This window comes from Hemibagrus wyckioides, linkage group LG15 (assembly GCF_019097595.1).
Source record: "Hemibagrus wyckioides isolate EC202008001 linkage group LG15, SWU_Hwy_1.0, whole genome shotgun sequence".
Lineage (NCBI taxonomy): Eukaryota > Metazoa > Chordata > Actinopteri > Siluriformes > Bagridae > Hemibagrus > Hemibagrus wyckioides.
Genome location: NC_080724.1, coordinates 19,082,562 through 19,106,090, shown reverse-complemented (window position 1 = coordinate 19,106,090; position 23,529 = coordinate 19,082,562). Strand labels below are relative to the sequence as shown.

General features: G+C 40.3%; 1 long non-coding RNA gene across 2 annotated transcripts; it reads right to left on the bottom strand.

Moving 5' to 3' along the window:
- Window positions 1–19,237: 19,237 nt before the first annotated feature.
- LOC131365488 (uncharacterized) lies at window positions 19,238–21,486 on the bottom strand. Of its 2 annotated transcripts, XR_009206694.1 has the most exons (4): window positions 21,336–21,484; window positions 20,757–20,825; window positions 20,352–20,470; window positions 19,238–19,810 (listed from the first exon to the last, which is right to left on the bottom strand). It is a non-coding gene; the product is annotated as an uncharacterized LOC131365488 (long non-coding RNA). The 2 variants fall into 2 exon arrangements; XR_009206693.1 differs by having other exon boundaries at window positions 19,238–20,470; window positions 21,336–21,486.
- Window positions 21,487–23,529: the final 2,043 nt, after the last annotated feature.

The following is a 23,529-nucleotide window of genomic DNA, read 5'->3' as shown; positions in this document are numbered from 1 at the left end:
TATTCGAGCGATCCTGGCACTGTGATGTTGTCAGTGTTTTTCCCCCAGTGCTTCACAATGTAGTTAGAAAGTTAGGCAATATGATTGACAAACGAGTAGAGACTCCTCTTTGTCCTGATTGGCTGGATGTTCGTTGTTGTTTTTGTTTTATTTCTTCCTTGCTCTTGTTTACGGATCTTGCGGTGCCAAAGGATCGACTCTTGAAGCTAATGGAAAGTCAGAGGAATTATCAAATATACTCTATATTTGGATTGGACCCTGGCGGTTGTGACTTGCTTTTTTGTTTATCCTATTTGAGACTTACAGTGACAGCAAGAGAAATGTGTGTGTGTGTGTGTGTGTGTGTGTGTGTGTGTGTGTGTGTTTATTAAAACCGAGAAGAAACCATTTATCTCTGTTAGTTATCTATTAATTAAAGGCACAGCTCTTTTTTTTTGTCCCCACAACATCAAAACTGTTACATATTCTACGGTTACCACCAAAACATGCCCACACACAATTTTGCAAAACAACTGATCCGATGCTAATCAACATCTAATCTCAGCTCCTGAGCATTTCAACGAAGTCTCCTCACACTGCTCGAACCTTCAAGCTTTTTTCTATTCCAGCGATTTCATCTGGGAGTAAGCCTGTATGTATATTAGACTCTAAATATTTACACTCGACACAAAAGCTCTCCTCCAAGGTGCATGACAGGATGACAAACTGCTCCCCCAGTAACACCAACAACGCCGATAACACCGTGACTCACACATCCTGACACGCTGCACCTTCCGCTATTCACAGCTTTTGTACTACATGATTATCTTGATTATTCGATTCGATAAGATCTATATGCAAATGGGTTAGTTGGGGGTGGTGGTGGCTGCAAGTTTGTGCACTCCTGAAACTGTTTGTTATTATTACTCTTATTATTATCATTGCTCAGTCATTCCTCTTAAGGCTCTTTATTTATTCATGACCCCGGTTATGAATAATGCAGAGCAGGATTCGAATGTGGAGTTAAAAAAGAGAGAGAGAAGACATTTGGATCCTGTGTAAATAGGTCTTGTTATTATTTATCTGAAATAATAATACAACGGCATCGATGTCAGTTGTATCAGCATTTCACTTTTAACCATTTGTGTGCATGAGGGTGTTTTGTATAACCCTTCATTTTTTTTCTCTCTCTTTTCTTTATAGCTCACAGCTGGGAATTTCCCAGTAAGAGTCTTTTCAGTTCTTATATGAGTAAGTGAGCGATTCTGGGAAGGCAAGGGTTAACTTCTCACTCCCACCCATATCTCGTCTCATCTCGTCTCATCTCCTCTCTTCTCGTCTCATCTCATTTCATCTCTCGTTTAAAAATAAATAAATAAATGCCTTGACTCACCTCATGCAACCATCTCTCGCTCTTCTTTGCTGAGGCAGGCTGCCTTTCGCTCTGAAATGAGTAAGGAGGGTTGAGTTTTTAAACATGCAGTTAGCAAACACACCGATGCACTTAACCTGCAAGCATCCATGCTGTGGGCCTGCTGAAGGGATTTATTTTTGTAACAGTTAGTCTGCTTGCATTCGGGGGTTTCGTCTTCCGTCGATGTCTATATAACTGAAAATAACTAAAAAAATGAAAGGACACTTTTCTTCTTCTGTCGATCTGGACGAGGCAACTTGAATGGAAATGCAGCTGTCTCATAAACTACAATGGACAACCTATGGGGAAGGACGATTCAAGCATGAGATGTGGAAGGATTCATGTGAAAAAATATTCTGGTCTAGGTATTTTAATCAAAAGTCTCTTATATATCAAGCCTATAGTGAGGAAATGTGCTGTTTAGACTGAGGAAGGTTTATTGCCATGAGCTTAAATATCTATATACAATAAAATCCTTATGCTACATTTATTTTGCACAAAACAGTCATAAAGTGGAATATAGATTGTATTTGTATTTTATGAGCATGATATTTTTATTTCATTCATCCATTTTCTGTTGAGATTATCCTACACAGGGTCACAGAGAGCCTGGAGTCTATGCCAAGGGACTCGAGGCACAAGGCAAGGGGTGAGGGTCATCCTGCCAACTCATAACAGGGCACACACACACACACACACACACACACACACACTACACACACACACTACAGACAATTTAGTGATCAGCCTACAGTGCATGTCTTTAGACTGGCGGAGGAAACCTGAGAACCCTGAGGAAACCTCTGAAGCAATGGAGGAACATGCAAACTCACACACACACACACAGAGGTGGGAATCAAACCCCCAACTCCGTATTTGCGAGGCGAAGTAATATCAGTGGGACACTGATCATGTCATCCTCCTACCACAGGAGCAGCTGCAAGAGAAATACAGGATGGGAGATAAAACATCAGTCAACAAAGGTGACATTTGCATCTTTTTAACTAGTTTGTATATCGCTCATTAGCAGTGTTAGCTTTTGGAGCGAACTATCCTGTAGGATAAGTTCAGCTCGTCTGGCCGCTTCTCAGCTGTTGTAATGTTCTTTAATAATGTGTCATGGAGCCTGGAGGCCTTAAGAGAGAACAATGATTAAAGGAGCGTCACACCGACTCATAATATTAGCCTCATTGCAAATGATCACTCTCTCTCTCTCTCTCTCTCTCTCTCTCACACACACAGACACACACACAGATGTCTCAGTATCTTTGTGTGGACCCATCGGTGACATAATTCTTAATGTGCCTAATTAACACTATGCCTACACCTAAAACTAACCCTAACCTTAACCTAATTAACCTGAAGGAAGGATTAAAACTTTTTCCTACATGGAAAAAAAAACTCCATGTTCACAACAAGGTCAAAGTTGTCACATGTTTCTATCCTGGTATTGGACACTGGGTCTTAAAATGCTATAGATGAATACTATCAATACACACTTTCTGTTGCTGCTAAACACTTTTGTAAGAAGTAAGGAGTAGGCAGAAGTAAGCGTGTACCTTCGCCAGGGAACACGCTGTATCTTTTATTTGTGTGTGTGTGTGTGTTGTTGCACATCAATGGAGATTGAGGAGGGAACTCGCATTTCACGACCCTTGAGTTGGCACCGGGAACACGGCATATCATTTGACTTGCAAATCCGTGTGCAAATGAAGGGATTCTGGGCGAAGGCGTGTCGGCGAGGTGGTCGTGTGTCAGCCAGGTGCACCAGATCCAACAAGGCGAGTGTGTGCGTGTGTTGTTTCGTGAGGCTGAAACTGAAATGCTCTTCTTTTACACGTTCAGTCACGTTTGCCGCAGGTTTCGGCCCACTCCTAGCACGGGCAATTCGAAAAAAAGACCTCGGACGGGAAGATCTCGTGCGCTGAGAGAGGAATGCGTTTCCTCGCCCTTTTCCACACCACAGGCAGGGAGTGGAAGGAACGAAAGTTAAAAGAAAAAAGTAAAACAAAAACACGCTACAGCAATCAGGATATACTCCTGATATGATCAAAGCACATGTACCGTAGACGTATTGCGTACACGCGTTTCCTCCTGAAATGCCTCCCATGGCTCCTGAGCCCATTTCACGTCCCGTGGCACGCCGTATCGAGTGTTTTATTGTGGCGGTGGATTTTAGAGCTTTGCGTCTTAAGCGGGTGCATTTGTGGTTTATGTGGTTTACGTGTTTAGTTTGTCATGATGGCGTCTAGTTTATATTTCGGTCGTGTTTTAGTGCTGTAGGCTATGGGGTTTTTTTGTTGGGTGTCGTAAGGTTATTGTTGGCATTAGCAGGGAGAGGCTGTGTCGGAACGTGCAGTGTGGGACCCCTGCACATCTACACTGAGAGACTCGTTTGACTTGCAAACGCTTATGCAAATAAGTGATCTGAGAGAGTGTGTGTCAATAAGGTAAAAGGCAGGGCTGCCAGGTGTGTGTGTGTGTGTGTTTGTGTGTGTGTGTGTGTTTGTGTATAAAACAAAGGTGTATCACTTATACTTGACCCGTTGAAGAGTGAACTCTTTTTTTTGTTGTTGCTGAAGTTAAAATGTTCCTTAACGTGTCCTGTTAAACATTTAACACTGTCTAGATTAATCAGTAAGAGCTCAAGGGATTTTTTTTTGTGCTTGTGTGTGTGTGTGTGTGTTGTGTGTGTGCTTTTTGTTCTCTTTACCATTAAACAAAAGCTAAATCGACCACACAATCTGCCTATTGTATTTCTTTCGAGGCATCTTGAACATGGAACACAGAAAAGGGAAAATCCTCCAGAAAGTTCTTCTGCAGGTCATTTTAAAGAAGGTCGTTTTCCTTTCAAGCAAAAAAAAAATTGTCATAAAGGTCTAAAACATTTGAAGTGTTTTGGGAAAAGAGCAAAGGTCAAATCTAGAACCCGAAACTTCAGCGTGTCCTTCCGTAAAACTCACCTTCTGCTTAAAACCTTAACAGATAGTGCTTTAAATAAAACTTAAGGAAGTGACGAACTCTTCATTGTCCTTCGTGATCCCTTGAAGGATCCTTTTTTTCTCTCTCTCTAAGGGTTTTTGAGCTGGTCCTTTGGGGAAACCCTTAAACGTTGAACCTAACACCACAGGGTTTCAGATAACGGTTTAAGTAGAGCCCGTTTAGGATCAGAAGGACTATTAACGTTTCACCCTTGAAAAACCTTTGAGGGTTCCTTTGTTAGAAAAACAAAAACAAAACAAACGCCAAATCAAGAAACCTTTCACTGGTTCTTCAGCTTCACCTTCAGCTTCGTAGAAACCTGCAGCAGAAGCTCTTACCATCACAGAGGATTCAAAGAAGAAGCCTGAACGATTTAAAGAACCCTTGAGTGATCCTTTTACTAATAGTGTTGTGATACAAGGTCAGAGCTAGAACCTGAGAATGCTTCAGCTGGTCCTATATCTAATCAGAGACTGTTTTAACCTCTTTTTCTCCCAGAGGCCAAAAAAATATTTGATTTGCTTCTGTTTTGTTGTGTCCATGTTGATCATTGAATGTCTTTGTCATGTCTCACGACCACAGTGGTGGTTAATATGAAGCTCATATGAAAGTAGACACTCAGGACTTTTCGTGTTTCTGTTTTCCCCAAGCCTACTAAGGGTGATATATTCCTAGAAAAGAGTAAATGTTTGATATCAAATCCATCTCTGCTTCTACATCTCACACTGAAAGCCCTCATTTTATTTCAGACTCACGGCATTAAAATTATTCATTTGTTTAGACTGACTGAAAATGTCCCTTAAGACCGTTTCGCAAAACGGTTAAATAAAACACCAAAGTATGGAAGCAAAGAAATCTATCCAAAGAACCCTTTAGAACCCTTATAACTGATATCTAGAACCATTTCCAGGTTCCTCAGCTTCTCCTTGTGGAGGACCCTTTAAGGTTTTGTGTAGAATCCCACAACAGAAGAGTTTAAGGTAGTGTCCTTATCGGAACAGAAAGGACTATCCAAAGATCCACTGAAGAACCTTTAAGGGATTCTTTTGGCAAAGAAAAAGGTCAAGTTATAAGAGGAATAAAACACATTGGAATGTCCTGTTAAAGGAAAATAATCAACTCTGCAGTGTATCAGGCCGCAGCGCAGAAAATAATTTCATCACCACTTCATCCTAGAGCTTCTAGAAGACGTATGAAGAGCCGGAAATACTTCACACGAAATGATTCTACAACCTTGAGGTTATTAAGTGAGGTTGCTAATACTGTAACGATTCCACTGTAGTTCTGTGATGCTTTAAGGTTGATCTAATTATTACTCGCTTACTCAGCACAGCTGTCTAACAGTTGAGTTACAGTCGAAGTGGGAAGAAGGGCCTCAGGAGATCATGGCTACAAGGCGTAGAACAATTAATACAGGTCCTGTCTGGGAGTACAGCCAATATCATCACCCCTCAGGTCTGGGCTGTTACTGTGAAAGCCAGGATTTTGGCTGCAGATTTGGGGAAGCCAGTTGCAAAGTTTCAAGAACTACCGGTAAAGTGTACTGGAACTGTTCCATGTATGTGTAGACTCTAATTGAACAAGATATAAATAATATAACCTGGGAGCTTCATCCAGAGCAACGGCATTAGGTCATTACAACGGATCCAGGATATAGCTAACCCATTTGTCATCTCCAGGTTCATTCCTGCGAACGAGAGTCATGTAGATTTGTCAAAATTAGTTCAATTCTATTTATTTATATGGCGCTTTTAACAATGAACATTGTCTCAAAGCAGCTTTACAGAAGTATAGAAAGATAGAAAAAATTATTTATCTCCAATGAGCAAGCCTGAGGTGACGGTGGCGAGGAAAAACTCCCTGAGATGATACGAGGAAGAGAGGAACCCGACTCAGACAACCTCATCCTCATTTGGGTGAGGCTGAACTGAACTGTGGTCAATTTTCAAACCTTAACTAGTAAGTAAGTATGCAAATATTCACTGAGATGAAATCTCTTTTTACGAGAGTCCCAAGAAGGCAGCAAAAGGCATGACTATAATTAACACACACACACACACACACACACACAGTCAAGTATCACAGAAGCAACTTCCAATACTTCTCAAACTTATTTCTATGTGCCATAAATTCAACTATTGAAGCGAGCTCTTAAGTATTCCTAGGAAGTTGTTCCACCTTGCATTCAATTTAAAGTCCAGTCCTAACACGAGGAAGTTCGATGAAAAAATGTCCTCTGAGTAAAGATTGTAAAGTCTGGTTTGTACAGGAATGATAGACGTCAAATAAATCCTATGCAGTAGCAAACCACATATAGATTTATAAATAAAACAGTGCAGAGTGCCATGGTTAATCCAGAGGTAAACCTTAACTGAGCTTTGACCTTCGAGACCCTAGTAGTGGAAAAGCTTACACCTCTGTCATTTGACAGATGCCCTTATCCAGGGCGAATTACAATTCATTTCATTTTATACAACTGAGCATTTGAGGGTTAAGGGCCTTGATCAGGGGCCCAGCAGTGGCAGCTTGGTGGACCTGGGATTTGATCTCACAACCTTCTGATCAGTTTTCCAGCACCACTAAGATTTTTATTGCTGTTATTGACTTAAATGTGAGTTCTTGTACCCTGGTATGTACAATCCTTGGCTTGTTGGTATCTGTAGACTGTTTAATCCAGCACCATTTCAGTTTCTCTGTCCGGGAGAGAGCGCTACAAAGAACCCTAGCTTACCCTTTTAGAAAGCTAGCACCATTAACCATATAAAGTTCAGACAACAATGCACTCCTGCTCTTCATGTCACGTTGGATAAAAGTCCATTTGTAAAAAGCTACCTGGTATTATATATTAATTACACCCATGTGAATCTTTTGTGATTAGATATTCAGTTCGGATTAAATACCGGGAACGTTCATCACCAGCAGGAAGAAAGCTACTTTATGTTCTTTTTTCTTTTCTTTCTTTTTTTCCGATCAACCTTATGCAACACCGGCTGGTTTGAGAAATCTCCTGGCACTGAAACCTCCCGTGTTTGGCATGAGGGAGCCTCATTTCTGTCATCTGGCAGAACTCGTGTGTAAAATCCAGTCTGTCTTGTTTGCCCCCGCTTTCCTCTCAGATTCTGGAATTTAGAGGAAAGGAGAAGCACAGGAGAGAGGAAGAGAGATATAAGAAAAGAGGAAGAGATGGAGACCAAAAAAAAACAAAACAAAACAAAACAGGGCAGGTGTACCTGTATTTTGTAATGTGGCCCAGCAAGTCTGGGTTTAATGTTTAGTAAAATGTTAGGATTAAACTCCATGGAGAAAATCAGTGCTGATAAAATTATGATCTTTCTAGATTGCTTATAAATTTATAAAGACATAACTCAAAATTCAATATGATTCAGTATGAGCCTGTGTATTTTTTTGTAATCCTGTCTTACAAAATGCACCCCCCCCCCCCTAATAGAATGACGTGGTGCTTTGATATCGATGACCTGCGTTGCTTGTAAGACTTTGCTAGCACTGACATGAACCATAGTGAGGTTTACAGCACACTCATGCTCCAGTCCTCGTGCGAGCCTTCCCACAGGCGAGTCCGGACACGTTAGGATCAGAACTCGGAGTGCAGGGAGAGAACAGGAACTGGAATAACGGGATTCCAGCTCCGTGTCCCGGCTGCGGGAGTATCGGCCTGCCCCTTTCCCACGAGAACACACTCCTGACCTCGCTGCTGTTCTGGGGGTCTTGGGATTGACATCTGCACCGAGTGAGCTGACAGATGCTCTTATCCAGAGTGATGTACGAAAACGAGGCTCGAACACGACTCATGGATGAGGGTACTGAGCCGGCAGCACTGTGATATCCTACACGCTGGGTGTATGGGAAAGTATGCTTGATAGACCTGAAGGAGTTGACGTGATAGATGCTGCAAAGCAAGACGTGACAATAAAAGTTTAAAAAAGGAGCCAATCCTGTTTTGTTCACTTCCATTGAAACACTTCTTGTCCTGCATGATCTTCTCTAACACCTATATGTCACGTGAATATTATTACAAAAAATAAAAAGAGAGCCGGAAACCCAGGTCTCTTTGTGTAGCGTGTAATTTTATCTCAATATCATCCGAGATCACGATTTTTAATTGTCCTCCGTGAGACAGGGACAACACAACGAACTCTCCCACATTCATCTGAAGTATTTTTAACCAGATAAAGGCGATTAGCATCTAAATGAACGATTCCTTCCGTTGCTCAAACACAGGCCATACTGAAATCGCCCGTCATTTGAGGTCATTTGATTTGTAAATGAACATCAGATGCAATTAAATGATGTTAGAAGGAAGTTCAGAAGAATTATGCAAAAATGAGATCTCACATAGGCCTCTTGTTTTTTGCCTCTTTGCCTCAGATTGCACTTCCTGGTTCCTATGCAGTTCCTTACATAAACATCCTCACTGCTGTCACCACCATAACGTGTCGCCGCTGACAGGTTTAAGACGTTTATGCAATCCTGGAAGGAGAAAATCTCAGTCGGATTCGTGTGTGTTTTCGTGTCTGCAGCATCTTCCGGTTTCAACCTTTCCCCGTCTTGCTTGAAGTGATTAAAATGCGTCTGCCCTCTGATGCTGATTCGGATGATTTCTGAAGAATGACTGCATTTCCATCAAGCCGGTTTGGGAACAAACATAATAATGATTCGATTTACATTTTCCGGAAAGATGCATTGTCTGGGACGTGAGAGGGCTGAGACGGATGCAGTTGCAGTAAGTAAAAACAGGGACAAAAATAGGGCTTAGGTCAGGTGATCTGGATATACTAGCCAAAATAGAGCAGGTAAACCAGGAAACATGGTCAGAGTCAAACCAGAGTAGAGACTGCAGGCAATAACAGAAATAGAAAAAATGTGTATATAAAGAGTGGGAATGCGATTGGAAGTCTTGAATGGGAACATGACGAGGTGTGCATGTTCTGGGTATGCGTGCGGCCATGTTTGTAGGGCGAGGTGCATTCTGGGAAATGGAGTTTGCAGACGGGGTTCACTGCATATCTAATAACTATGTTACTCACATGATCTGTGATACGGTGTTGCACTGGGTAGCATCACAGCCTCAGGGTCTCCTGAACTCAGATTCCTGTCTGTGGAGTTTCACATGATTTCCTGATGTTGGTGTGGGTTTCCTCCAAGTTATATGCTTTCCTCCCAGCTCCCAAAAACATGCAGGGAGACAGATCGGCTAGGCTAAATATCCGCTAGGTGTGACTGTGTTTGATGCTCTGAGATGACCTGGTGTTTGATAGATAGATAGATAGATAGATAGATAGATAGATAGATAGATAGATAGATAGATAGATAGATAGATAGATAGATAGATCACAGTGACACAGTTGTAGCAATCAATAAGTTCAAGTATGCGGAAGAGGGCAGAGTGCATTTTCGCCTGAATATGTTCAGCCGATTTTTATGTTTTTAATGTGTTAGCATGTGTGGCTTAGGTAGCTATATTGCTAAATGAAGGACTGGCAAATGAGAGGAAAAAAAATAAACGAGACACGATACAATGGTATTCACTGCTCCAGTCATTTCTCCATTGCTGTATTTAAACCCCAAGTTGGAGCAAGCCATGACTCTTTGGTGGTCATTTTAAAACACTTAATAAAAGTGAAGCAAGCCTCAAAGCTAAACTCACACGTTTTTATGATCGTATTGTGTTTATAATAGCAGGGTTTTCTGGACACAGATATGCACCTGCGCAAAGAATTAAAAGGGGAACCTTCTCCGATTAAGACGGGGCTTATCTAGTGCCTGGAAATCCCTGAGGTTACAGTAACAAACAAGATCAGAGCCCCTGTGATCTTTAGGCGTACACCGCCGAGGGAAGTGGCTTCCATCTGTACAATGTGTAGATCACTGAGCTCATTGTTTGTCTTTATACTTCCTGTACAGAAGAAACAAAATGCGCAGAATGGTTGCATGTAACTGTGTGCTGTTCTGAGGCTGACGTATAATTACGGCTGCTCTGAGATACAGCTGTGATAACAGGAGGGGAGCAAAATCACTACCATCAGCCAAAAGGTGTAACCCTGAGGGGAGAAGCATGGTCTATAAACCAGGGAAAGTTGTTCATGAAATATAGACCTTAACCAGCATACACTGGAAAAGTATAGGTGTGTGTATTTGTGTGTGTGTGTGTGTTTCCCCGTCTCGTTCGTCTCTGTCTCCACTCTTTGCGTTCTGTTTGTTTATACTCATCCTACAACTCGCTGACAAAGACCTGTGATCTCACAAGCCGGGAGTGCTTATCTCCAACTAGGATCCAAATTCTTTGCAGTAATTTGCATGTTTTTGTGTAAACATATATGTGTGTGTGTTGTGTGTGTGTGTGTGTACAGAAGAGGGGGTGTTTTCAGGGGTGTCCACAGACATTGCTTTGTTTAGAAGTGGAGCTAGAAGTGTGTTTACATGTCTTCATTTGAGTGTCGCTACGTGGAAATGAACTCAATTTACATTTAATATTGTAAACATGAGAGCACACATACAGACACACACACACACACACATGGTCTCTCTTTCTTTCTTTTTCTTTCTGTGTCTCTGTCTGTCTGTTTTTCTTTTTGTCTCTCTTTGTCTCTTTCTATCTGTCTCTCCTGCTGTCCCGCTCATTCTGTCTATCTTTCTCTCTGTCTGGCTTATGGATTGTGTGTCTGTGTGTCTTTAACTATCTGTCTGTCAATCTGTCTTTTTGTCTGTCCCTCTTTCACTTTCTTTCTCTCTCTCTCTCTCTCTCTCTCTCTCTCACACACACACACACACACATGATATAGAAAATTTGGGATAAAGAGCATTAAATATCTGCCATGTTTTCTGATTGTTCCTACAAAACGTTTACAAACCTTCCTACAACATTGCTGCAACGTTTTTCAGGCATGGATAACGTTTCCTCAATATTTCATAACATTAACACTAATCAAAATGTGAAGCAAACCATTTTAAACATTATGGGAATGTTATTTCTGGAATGTTCCATTCTAATCTTGTTGGAAAGTTACTTACTGTGCATTCTAACACTGTTCTGTTTGCCATACTCTCTCTCTCTCTCTCTCTCTCTCTCTCTCTCTCAGCCGTGGTGTTTGTTATTGGGGCAGGCTGGATGTACAGGTTAGTCGTGTGTAACGGGGTTGCCATGTGTGTGTGTGTGAGCATGTTTGGACTACTCCCGGATCCAGGAGTGGTGTGGGACAGTCCGGGGAGCAGAGGAAAGCCAAACCCTCTCTGACTCACCCCTGATCCTGACCCGGTTCCACCAGTCCGATCACATTGTACTCCTCTTACCATGAACCACAAAGGACATCACCTCTTTTCTCTTCCCTTCTTTTCCTTTCTCTTCTTGGAAATGTTAAGGCCCATCTCTCTAACACACACACACACATACACACACACACACACTTTCTTCTCTTGCTTTATGATGATCCTGGTTCCTGTTGTGTATCCCCCTTCATCTCAGGTTCTCAGACAAATGTCTCCTGACTGCATCACATCCCCACTGTTTGTGTTTGATAATGCATTTTCACAGTGTGTGTGTGTGTGTGTGTTATCTGGTTTTGTTATCTCATCTTTTCCCAACACACCTGTGTGCTCCTGTTACTACGTTTATTTTACATAGAAAGCAAAGCAGTAACCTTTTGCTCTACATCATCCTTCTTCTCTTCTCTAGCTCAGACGTGGATGCCGCAGGCACAGAGAGCCTGGCTATGGACCAAACAGGATCCGGATTTAATCCTGGCAGCTCACGCACCACCACAGAGCTCCTGATGTATTTAAATGCTACACAGTGACTGTAACAGTCTCTCTAGATGACTACCGATGAAGATATATGACCTTTACAGAAATAGCAGAGTTAGGTAAGAAAAAACACACGTCAATAGCACAGAATACTGACACCTATAAAAGTGGCAGAACTTCTGCTCACAACCCACAAGATCTCTGACATCAGGACAAGCTAAGCTGTATTCTCAAAAAAACACTTTCAGCACTTATTAGTTTTGTTTGTCTTTCATAGTTTTCACACTCAAACCCACAGGGCTTAGCAATGTTTCTGTTTTGCGTCATAGAACCCACTTCTAAGAAAGTCCCATTACTCAGTAATACGTACTGTTTAATATATACCTCATACACACATGTTCAACCTCAAAGTCATATTTCTGAATCATCCAGAGATAAGTGCAGTCACTAAAAAGTACACTCGATGGCCAAAAGTTTGTGCACACCTGACCATTACACCAATATGTGCTTATTGAACATCCCTGCTTTGCTGTTATAATGTTTGCTGGAAGGCTTTTAGATGTTGGAGCATCACTGTGGGGATTAGTGATCATTCAGCTACAAGAGCTCAGACACTGATGGTATAAGAGTGAGGAGGTCTGGGGTTCAGTCTTCCAGTTTTCCAGTTCATCCCAGAGGTGTTCAGTGGGGTTGAGTCAGAGTCAGGGTTCTGTGCAGGACACTCCAGTTCTTCCAGTCCAACCTTCACACATCATGTCTTCATGGAGCTCTGTGCACAGGGACATTGTCATGCTGGAGCAGTGTTTGTGCCTCTGAAGGGAACTACAGCAACTGTGTATCTCCAAGTTTGTTGCAACAGTTTGTAGAAGAAGCAATGGCATGTTAATGCAATCAAGTATTCTAATTCCAGGATCCTTGGAAATGTGTGGCTTTGTGTGTGTCCAGTGTTCCTGGGTAGGCTCTGGGACAAGAATCATGACTACGACCCCAAACCTGATTTTTTCAGCATTTTTGGCCGTTTTCAGCTGCAGCATCATCCCAAGGGTTTTCCAGACCACCACACAAACATGTTGCACTAAAAACAATGAATTCATACATGAATATATTCACCCTGTTTACTCACTTTCAGCCTCCTGGTGGTCCATCGGCAGGATCCCACGGCCCGGGTTCGATTCCTGGGCTGGACGCTAACCCAGCCACTGAAGAGTTAACTCTCAGTGCCGGTCCCAAGCCCGGATTAAATGGCAGGGTTGCATCAGGAACGGCATCCAATGTTAAACCTGTACCAAATCCAAACATGCGGACTAAATGATCTGCTGTGGCGTCCCCGCATTTTGAAATGCCAATCAGCTTGCAGAACATGTCTTTGAGGAAACCTCTAAGGCACACATAGCAGAGGTGGGAATCGAACCCCCAGTCCTTGAGATGTGCCCAGTCCACTGTTCCTCCCCAGAGTATTTCTTCTTTTCCAAGAAATCAGTCCCGGGTTTGTTCACATTTAACCCCTTCCTCAAAGTGAATGCTCTATTTCCATGTACAAGTCTATTTTCCCTTCATAAAGAGTACATTTATCCTTTTTTTCATTTACACAGCCAGTCAGAATCCGGTCTCTTATCCTTAATGACTAAACCAGCACACAACCATTTGCTTTCCCAAAACAACATTTCCTCCACCAATCACTTATTGAAATTAATAACACAAAATAAACACTTGCCTGGGCAAAAAAATGCTACTAATAACTCCTATACTGTTCTAGAGGAAAGCATAAACATGAGAGGTTTCTTCTTAATGTCTAAGCTTCACATGCTCCATCTACTTCTCTAAACTAAATAGCTGATGTCCTTCTTGAATGCTTGGGCTTCTTGGAACATAACCTTAAAACATTACCGTGAAACATCATTTATCTTTGTGATAATATAGCAGGACACAGATATAATCAATAACTTGACCCAAGCTTGGCATTCACACACATTAATACACCAATTAAAAACCAACACGGCTCCTGATTTTTCTTCATTTTTGGCAGAATTCAGCCGCAGTGTCATCCGATGGGTCTTCCGGGCCACCACACAAACACGTTTTTACTAAAGACACCTGAAATCACACCTACATATTTCCCCCCGAAATGTATTCACACATCAGCTTGTTCTGTGTCAGCTTGTTTTGTGGGAGCATTTTGTTTTTCTGCCACATCTATGGTGAAGTTTATTATCTAACCAGAAACATGCGAGCTCAACTTATCTATCCAGCACAGCTAACTTGACAGATTAGCAAGCTAATGTTTACACTCTCTTATTCCTCTATTCCTGTACACTGATACCAAACTCAGTAGCTACTGTAGCTGCAACTAACTTCAATTCAAGAAATTTCCAAGACACCACAAACATGTCTCAGAATCAGGAAAACACTAAACGTCTCTTCTGCTATCAACATTTTGGAAGCAACAATAAGTGGTGTTATTATAATAGGTGCGCTGTATGATATGTATCATATTTAGTCTTTTAGTTTTGTTTTCGTTTGTTGTCTATTGTAATTATACTTTTGATATTTTGTCGTAGTTGATAGAGTTTTGATAGAAGAATGGATATTTTTTGATAAAAACAGGATATAGTAAATGTACCAATCCAAGACAGTATAACAAATTTAACTGGAAAATTACATTTAAAAAATGGTAGAAGCAAAAAATAAATAAATAAATAAAATAAAATAAAATAAAATAAAATAAAATAAAATAAAATAAAATAAAATAAAATAAATAATGCTAAAAAAAACTACATGAAAATAAGCTCTCCAATTTTTCTGTGCTTAGAAACTGGTAAGGAATAAAGTTTATTTAATTCAATTGTTTTTAAAAGTTTTTATATCTACATTTTAATGTCATGGAACATCGTAAGACACGTTATAACCTACCTTATAGTAGCTATATGTAAACAGTTGCTCAGGCCCTGGTCTCGTTTTTCACTCTCTTGAAGGCAAAGAAAAATGTTTGTCATATTAAAAGGAAATCTAAAGTCTTGAAGACTTTCCTGTGGAGGAAAACCTACTAAATGTAGACTCCTTTTAAAAAAAGACCATAAACATTAGCATGTCAGTAATTAGAGTTATAGTTAAATGATAAATTCATTTATTGATAAGTTGTATGTAAGCCTTAGATTATAGATCTATATAGGTTCTTATGAATGACTTATATATAAATGTATATAATATAAGGTATGTTAAGGTATTAGAATGAGCACATTAATATAAATGATGGGATGATATAAATTTATATAAATTTATTGTTTGATGTACAGACCTTCCTGCGGTCAGAGCTGCTGTCATAGAACATTAATCAGTTCTTTCTGACTAGTTAATTTGTTATGTATGTAAACAAATGTAACTTTATCTAGTTAGCTATCTTAGCCAAATTGCTGTTTGGGTTTTCAGTAGCTTGCTAGGTTCATTAGCTAGCAAATTCCTACATGTTTTCAGCTGGAAATAGCTAGCTAGCTATCAAAGACAGCCCTTAGGTGTTATCCTACAGGCTATAGTAATGCTTAAATACAACAGGTAGTCGCTACTGAATATTCATATGTGGTTAAGTTTAAATATTAACAAAACTTTAAGATATGGCTAGCTAGTCGAGCTCATTCGGCTAGCTGTACATGTTTCCACAGGCTGGATGCTGAGTTGTGAAATGTTAATATCTTTAAAGTTTAAATAAAATCACTTGCAGGTCATTACCATGATGCTTTTATTCAAATATTAAAACTGAAGATGGTTGATAGATCGCGGGAGAGATGCTCATTTTTGATGTCTTAGACACTGCTGCTGCTGACAAACTAGACTGTAGGTGGAAAGCTGATTATTTTTTTAATTTTTATTTGTATATACTGAAAATTGTCATCCAATCATCAAAGGGTTAATTTTTCTTAACAGTGTAATGGTGAGGGTGAAAGGGTGCGGATGAAGAGGTGGTTAAATGGCTTAGTGGCACATTTTCCTCATACCTCAAGGTTTGATTCCCGTCTCTGCCCTTATTTTTGTGTGTGTGGAGTTTGCATGTTCTCCCTCAGCTTTAGGGGTTTCCTCCAGGTTCACCAGTTTCCTCCCCCAGTCTGAAGATGGGCATGTATTAATTGTCTGTAGTGTGTGATTATGTCATGCAAAGGCTTGGCACTCCATCCGGGGTGTTCCCCCTGAGTCTGAGATCCATGAGACGCTGTGTAGGATAAGTGCTAGAGAAGATGGATGGATGGATGGATAACGGTGATGAAAAATAACTGTACTTAAGTTGGATATTTTATTACAAAACAAAACTAGTAAAAGTACCATGAGTTATTTATGCTACAAAAAAATACAGTTAAAGTGAACCATGTACTCAAGTAAGGAGAGCTCACATAGCTTGTTACTTTCCATTCCTGTTTTTGCCACATGGTGCACAAATATTTGCAAATTAAGCTGTTAAAGATAGAGTTTTGCAGCTGGTGGAAATTCGGTGGAAAAAATGCATGAGAGGATTTTAAAGAATATTTTCAGTAAATGGATTTTTCTATAGTCGCTTTATTCCTAATTAGGGTCACAGGGATCTGCTGGAGCCTATCCCAGCACACACTGGGCAAAAGGCAGGGGTACACCCTGGACAGGTCACCAGTCCATCACAGGGCCACACATATAGACAGACAACCACATGCACTCCTATAGACAATTTAGAATTACCAATCAAGCTAATGTACAAGTTTTTGGACTGTGGGAGGAAACCAGAGCACACCTAGCAGGCACAGGGAGAACATGCAAACACCACACAGAGAGAACCCTGCCTGTTTGAAACCAGGATTCGAACCCAGGACCTTCTAGCTGTGAGGCAACAGTGCTAACCACTAAGCCAGCGTGTTTGTTTGCTTGTTTAGTAATTTATTTATTTATTTATTTGCAGTTTGTGTCCACATAAAGCACTGTTCTACTTGCCGCGTGAACAGACCGACTAATACACGTTAGCGATGGTGTAAAAGCTGACACGCAACAAATGTTCGCTGGAAGAAAAATACTGATGGTCTGTATAATAAAACCACCTCCATAACTCCAAACTGATGATGATGATGATGATGTGAATCTAATCTCAAAATGAATGATAATTACTATAATTAATATAACGATACTGTTTTACTTTAGCCTTGTAGATGGGACAATAAATAATAGTATGATGTCATAACAGTTCATGATGTAATTGTGGTGCTTATGGCTCCTGTCACAGAGCACAGACCGTGTCCGTGTCAACTGGACAGAGAGGTGTGTGATGTGAGTGTGTTTGTGGTTTGGGTTTTTTATTCGTGTGTTTTTCTTTCTTTCTTTTTTTTTTTTTAACAATAAAAGTGTGATGTGTGTAGATGCCTTGGGTTTGGGTGTGGTATCACAGATCGGTGTGTGTGTGTGTGTGTGTGTGTTTGAGTGAAGATGTGGTAAAGGGTGTGTCTGTGGTCTTGGGTGGGTTATGGCACACAGTGGGATTGTGCCCGGGGGGCTGACATATGTGTATGCATGTGAGGTTATGTACAACAAGCTGTGTGAGTGTGTGTGTGTGTGTATGAGTGTGTGTATGAGTGTGTGCTGTAATTGTTGTTGTTGTTGTTGTCCAGTAGATGTAGTATTGCAGTACACATACATAAAAATCCTTTTCTCTTTTTTTTTCGTTATATTTACTTCCTCCTTTTTTTTTTTTAAACCAAGAAGTCTTCCAATTGTTCATACACTCACTTCTGCTTTCCTGTTATAAAATAAAAACTCATGGAAACCAATTACAGGTTACTATTGTATATGGTAAAGCAATTTTGTTTGTGTGTGTGTTTGAATAGTTGTACCATTTATTATAAAGGTCACAATGATTTACCAGGTGAAATTTAAGTGCTTAGGAGTGTTTAATGCTTTTAAATAGGAATAGGAATATAAAGATGTCCTAAAGACTCGACAGCGAGGTGTACTGCTATTGAATATTCCAGGACATGTTATATGGAACTTATTTTCTAATGAATATCATGTCCTGAAGTGTGTTTTGTTCTTCTTATAGCATGTCAAGTCTTCTGCAACATATAGATAAATAAATAAATAAATAAATACAGCTTGTTGTGTTACTTAGAAAGCACAAACTCGTGAAGACTTTTACTGATACTACAGACTCCTTCTATTAACTTTAAATCTACATAAACGTCTCCTTACAGAAAATATTTTCGTGTGAAATAAACAGAGAGATTGTTTACTTCTTTAAAAATCCACAGCTGAGTGATTATTAGGTTTAGTTTCTGTCCTGTGCACGCTGTTACTCCAGACAATGCTGACAAATCAGAATCAGTGCATTAATATAAACCACTGATTTGAATGACAGTCTAAATTATTCAATTATTCACGCATAATATAAATAAGTCCCGCATTTGTAACAGCGTTTGTAATTATGTGCGAATGTAAGTGTTTTGAAACCGTTAGTGTCGACCCTGATGGGAAAATGTTTAATGGAAACCACTACGCCGAGTCCAATTAGGAAATGAAACCATTTTTCTGTGGTTTTATTCTGTATTTTTTAGCGTGTTCCCCTGCCCTCATTGCCAAGCTACATTTCATAAGATTTATTATGATGATGGTATTTACACTGTATGACCAAAAGTATCTGAACACCCGGCCATCACACTCAGACGTGGTTCTTTCCAAACTTTTGAGACAAATTTGGAAGCACACAGTTGTCTAGAATGTCTCTGTATGCAGTAGTGTTACAATTTCACTTCACTGGAGATAAGCAGTGCTCCAGCATGACAATGCCCCTGTGCACAAAGCACAGAGCTCCAAGAAGACATGGTGGGTGAAGGTTGGACTGGAAGATCTGGAGTGTCCTGCACCGAGCCCTGACAAAAAACACCTTTGGGATGAACTGGAACACTGAACGAACCCCAGATCATCTCGCTCTTACAACATCAGAGTCTGATCTCACTAATGCTCTGGTAGCTGAATGATCACTAATCCCCACAGCCACGCTAAAAGCCTTCCCAGAAGAGTGGAGCTTATTATAACAGCAAAGCAGGGATGTTCACTAAGCACATAAAAGTGTAATGGTCAGTTGTGCACAAACTTTTGGCCATCGAGTGTACTTTGAATGTTTTTCCAACATTGTTGGTATCCATTATATTAATAATGGGGATTTATTATGACATGGGATGAATATTTATCTCATAAAGCACAAAGTGAAGTGACGGTGACCGAAGTGTGTATGAGGGATTTATTAAACATTACATCCTGAGTAGTGGGCTATATGAAGCAAAACAGAAACATATCCGGTATGCTGCTAATGTCTGTGGGTTCGAGCGTGATCAGTCAGGTGTCTACGTACTTCTGTCTAATATTATTTATTATAATTATTTGGCACAAACAAAAGGAACAAAACTGCATTACGCTGCATTATAAGCATGCAAGTCATTCATAGGTATCAAATAACTAATTAGACTGTAGTATGTAAATCATAGCGGTTATTACTCATGTATACCTTATGAGCTGAAAATAAACAAAAAAAAAAGGGAAATGTTGCTTCACATTCCATTAAACATTTATTGAATAGTATTTAGGTCCAGTCATTGTCAGGTCAGTCACAAAAGAAGGAAATATGTGGTCTCTGTAGTAGTGTAGTAGTAGTAGTTGACTCTGTAGTGTCAACATCATCTAGGAAAAAGAGACACTACATTTGCAAGAACATTCGTGTGATTAGTGTGATTAATACTGTAGAGTTAATAAAAACTCATATCTAACATTAATCAGTTAGCATAGCCTTCCTGTTTATTTAAAACTAGATGTACAGTAATAGGAATTGAATGGTGAATTAAATGTGGAGGCCAGTAATTGTGACCACACTTAACCCTTCATTCCAGTAAACATTCTACTGGTACACATTTTCATTCAGTGTTAATGAATGAATTGTTTTATCACCAGTCTGATATAAAATGAGTCAAGACTCTGTTGGCTTTCAGTGTGAGGCATGTGTTTTTCCCTCTGTTGGATAATCTTTCACAGCATTTTTAGTGGTTGAAGATAAAGCCTTTAGGTTTTGTAGATGTTCATGAACAAGCACTTGGGGTGTCTCAGAGAGCAGAAATGGGTTTGATATCATCATTTTTCTCTGAACATTTGAGTGGGAAAAAAAGTTAAATGTTATATTTAGAAACTTTCCTATGAATGTTTTCGCCCCTAGTAGGCTAATACTTACAGAAATTACAAATCCTTAGTGTCTACTTTCATAGGAGCTTCATGTTAAGCGCCACTGTGGAGTGGGACATGACGAAGACTTCATTTTTTGGCCTCTGGGAAAAAGAGTTGAAGAAAGTCCTGCAAAAGTCAATTAAAAAAAATAAATAAATAAAATCAATAATTAGTCAAGTTGACCAACACACACAATTTGTACACACACAATATCTTACCATTTATATTATTATATTTGTAATTGAGTTATTATAGCTATATCCCTGGTCACATGAATTAAATAGGTTTAGATTATTAGCATTATTTTTAACCTAGCATGTGATTTTTCTGTTACAGTTCCTTGCGTTTTTAGCTTCACTCTACAGTGATAGTGTAACCAGAGGAGAAAGATGGCTACAATTACTCACGTTACCTCAGAAGAGGATAAACTTCACGTTGACAAAGCCCAAGAAATGATCCTTATCTGCTTTCCCCAGAACTGCTGAATCATCGGGAGGAGAAATAATAAAAAAAAGTCTGTCATTATAGCGTAGGTAATTCGATCTCGGCTAATGGTAGCAATACGTGCTGCTGAGATGAACTGCCAGTTGTCTCAGAATGTAGCTAGTTAGCTAACGCAGCTACGAGGCGACATGAGGGAGGATCTACTATGCAGCTGATGCTTCTTTAAAGCACAGACGCTATAACATGGACGTATTCGGCTCTGTGATGGCAGTGATGAATGAGGTTTTTAGCTACAAATAGCTTGAGAATCCTCGTTCTACATCATTATCTTCATTAGCATGTGCAACGAACACTGACTGCAGAGTTCTTTAGACTTTACATGTTTACCTTTTCACACTATATTCCTGTCATTTCCTAAACCTAATCTCACTTGAAAGCCTAGCGATGAGGAATGTTCTAGCATACATAGCTAATCTAGCCAGCAGGAAGTAAAGAAAACCAAAAAAAAACCTGACTTGCTAGCTGGGATAAAATCATGCTAACTCACCAATCTATTGAATCTTCCCCTCACACAGCATAATTTCCGTTCTTTTAAGCAGAATTTTGCCTGTAGTTGTTTTAGCTTTGACTCATGCACCGTGTCAATATGGCTACCTGTCTCTCAGTGAGCTAAGAGTTAGCCTGGGTGCTAATGTGGTGCTGGATGTGTTTTGCATAACTCTGAGGTCAATTCTTCCGCCAGCTGCTCAAATTGGTCACTCTCTCTCTCTCTCTCTCTCTCTCTCTCTCTCAACGCACACACAGTCTGTTTTTAGGACTGTCTACGCGTGTGTTTGTGGGTCAAACATGATCTGTAGGACATAAAGGACGTGTGAGGGGTTGAGGAAATCGTGCGTTTGTTCATGCTACCTACAAGGATTGTAGGGATTTGGGGCTGATGAGGTATAAATGAATGTTTCTTTATAGCGTAAGACGGCTGATGAGGAGGTAAGTTTACCTCAGAGTGAACGGAGCGATATTATTAACAAGACCTTAGGTCGAAAAAAACAAGCATTTCTAGCCGTATATTATAGATTGTCTGTCTGAAATTTATTAGGGATTAAACATATGGTGTGATAATGACTAATGTTTCCTAATTAGGATGATTAGCAAGTTCCTAATTTCTGATTCTGAATCATTTCCACCGCGCGACTGAAACCAGATAATCATCAATGGCATGATAACTGAAGTCACTTTTCCAACATAAAAGTGTTTTTCAAAACTAGCATCAGAAAACCGTTAACCTCAAACCCCGTGTTTTGGATTCCTGCGCCGCTTTACGTCAAGAACCGAAGTGATCTTAGGTTATTATTTTCTAATAACTTCTTTTCTCTACTCTCATACTGGAGTACAAATCATCTTCAGACATAAGAAGTGCAGGCCTTATCTCTTCGACCTTCTGTGCTTGGACTTTTTTCAATCCTTTCCATTGGGCTCGGTCTTCTTTTTCTCTCTCTCGCTCTCTATCACTCTTGCTTTCTTTCTCGCCCTCGCTTTCTCGATGTGGTTTTTGTTCTTATCTCTGTTTAACTCTGTCTACAACCCAACTCACAATACCCAAGTGTAGCATTCTGATAATGGCAGCCGCCCCCCCTCCCTCTCCCTCTCTCTCTCTCTTTCTCTTTCTCTTAATTCACGAGAAGGGGAACCCAGAGTAGTGGCTTCCCAGTTTTATTGCGCTGTGGTAAGTGGGGGGGTGGTGTGTAGAGGAGGGCGGGGGTGTGGTAGTAGGGGGGTGGCAGGGCTGAAGGGGTAAGAGGGGGGAGGGGGAGCGCTCGGCTGTACTTTCCATTCTTTGTGCTGAAGTGTTTGTGTATTGTGCGAGTGTGAGACCACTTGCTGACACCGGCCGAGAGAGTTTTCTCGTGTTGTCACTATAAACACGAGCCTCTGAAATCTCCTTACACACAAACATGACGCCCGTCTCCCCCGGCCGCATTTACCACGCGACACCTGTCGCGCTTTTAGCTAGCTTCTAGCTGGCAGTTTTGTGTTAGATAACATAATTATAATATATTAGGATTGTGAAGATGTTTTGTGATGTGAAAAGCTGTTCAAGATGACGAAATAAAACTCTATAATATTCCTTACACACGAACACAACTCTCTCTCTCTCTCGCCTCGACCTTACACAAGCCTCGTTTCTGACTCAACACCTGGCACAGTTGTTGTTGTTGTTGTTTTTTTTGCTTTAAAACATAAGGATGTTACATTTCTAGCATTTTGTGTTATGGCACATTACACATAAAAATGAAGATTGTTTCTGACAAGCGATTGTATATAATAAAGCATTTTTTTTTTGGCATTAACAAGTTCTCTCTGTTTCTCTCACTGCTGTGTTTCTGGTGTTAAATCATCAGCATATCTTTTTCACACTCTCTCTAACATCAGCCCTCTCTTCCCTCTCTCTCTCTCTCTCTCTCTCTCTCTTTCACTCACTTTATTTCTCAGTTCGTATAATACTCCCTAAACACGGAACAGAAAATACTCATCTGTGGTCTTTAACAGTGGCAAGTTATTATTGTTAAATGAGCTTCTGTCTAACACATGCATACACACACATACACACATGCACTCACGCACGCACACACACACTCACACACACACACACACACATCTTTGTTTGTGTGTGTGTGGGGGGGGGGCATGATGAAAGCTGGGTACAGACCAAATGTCCCCACAAGGATAGGAATATTAGAACT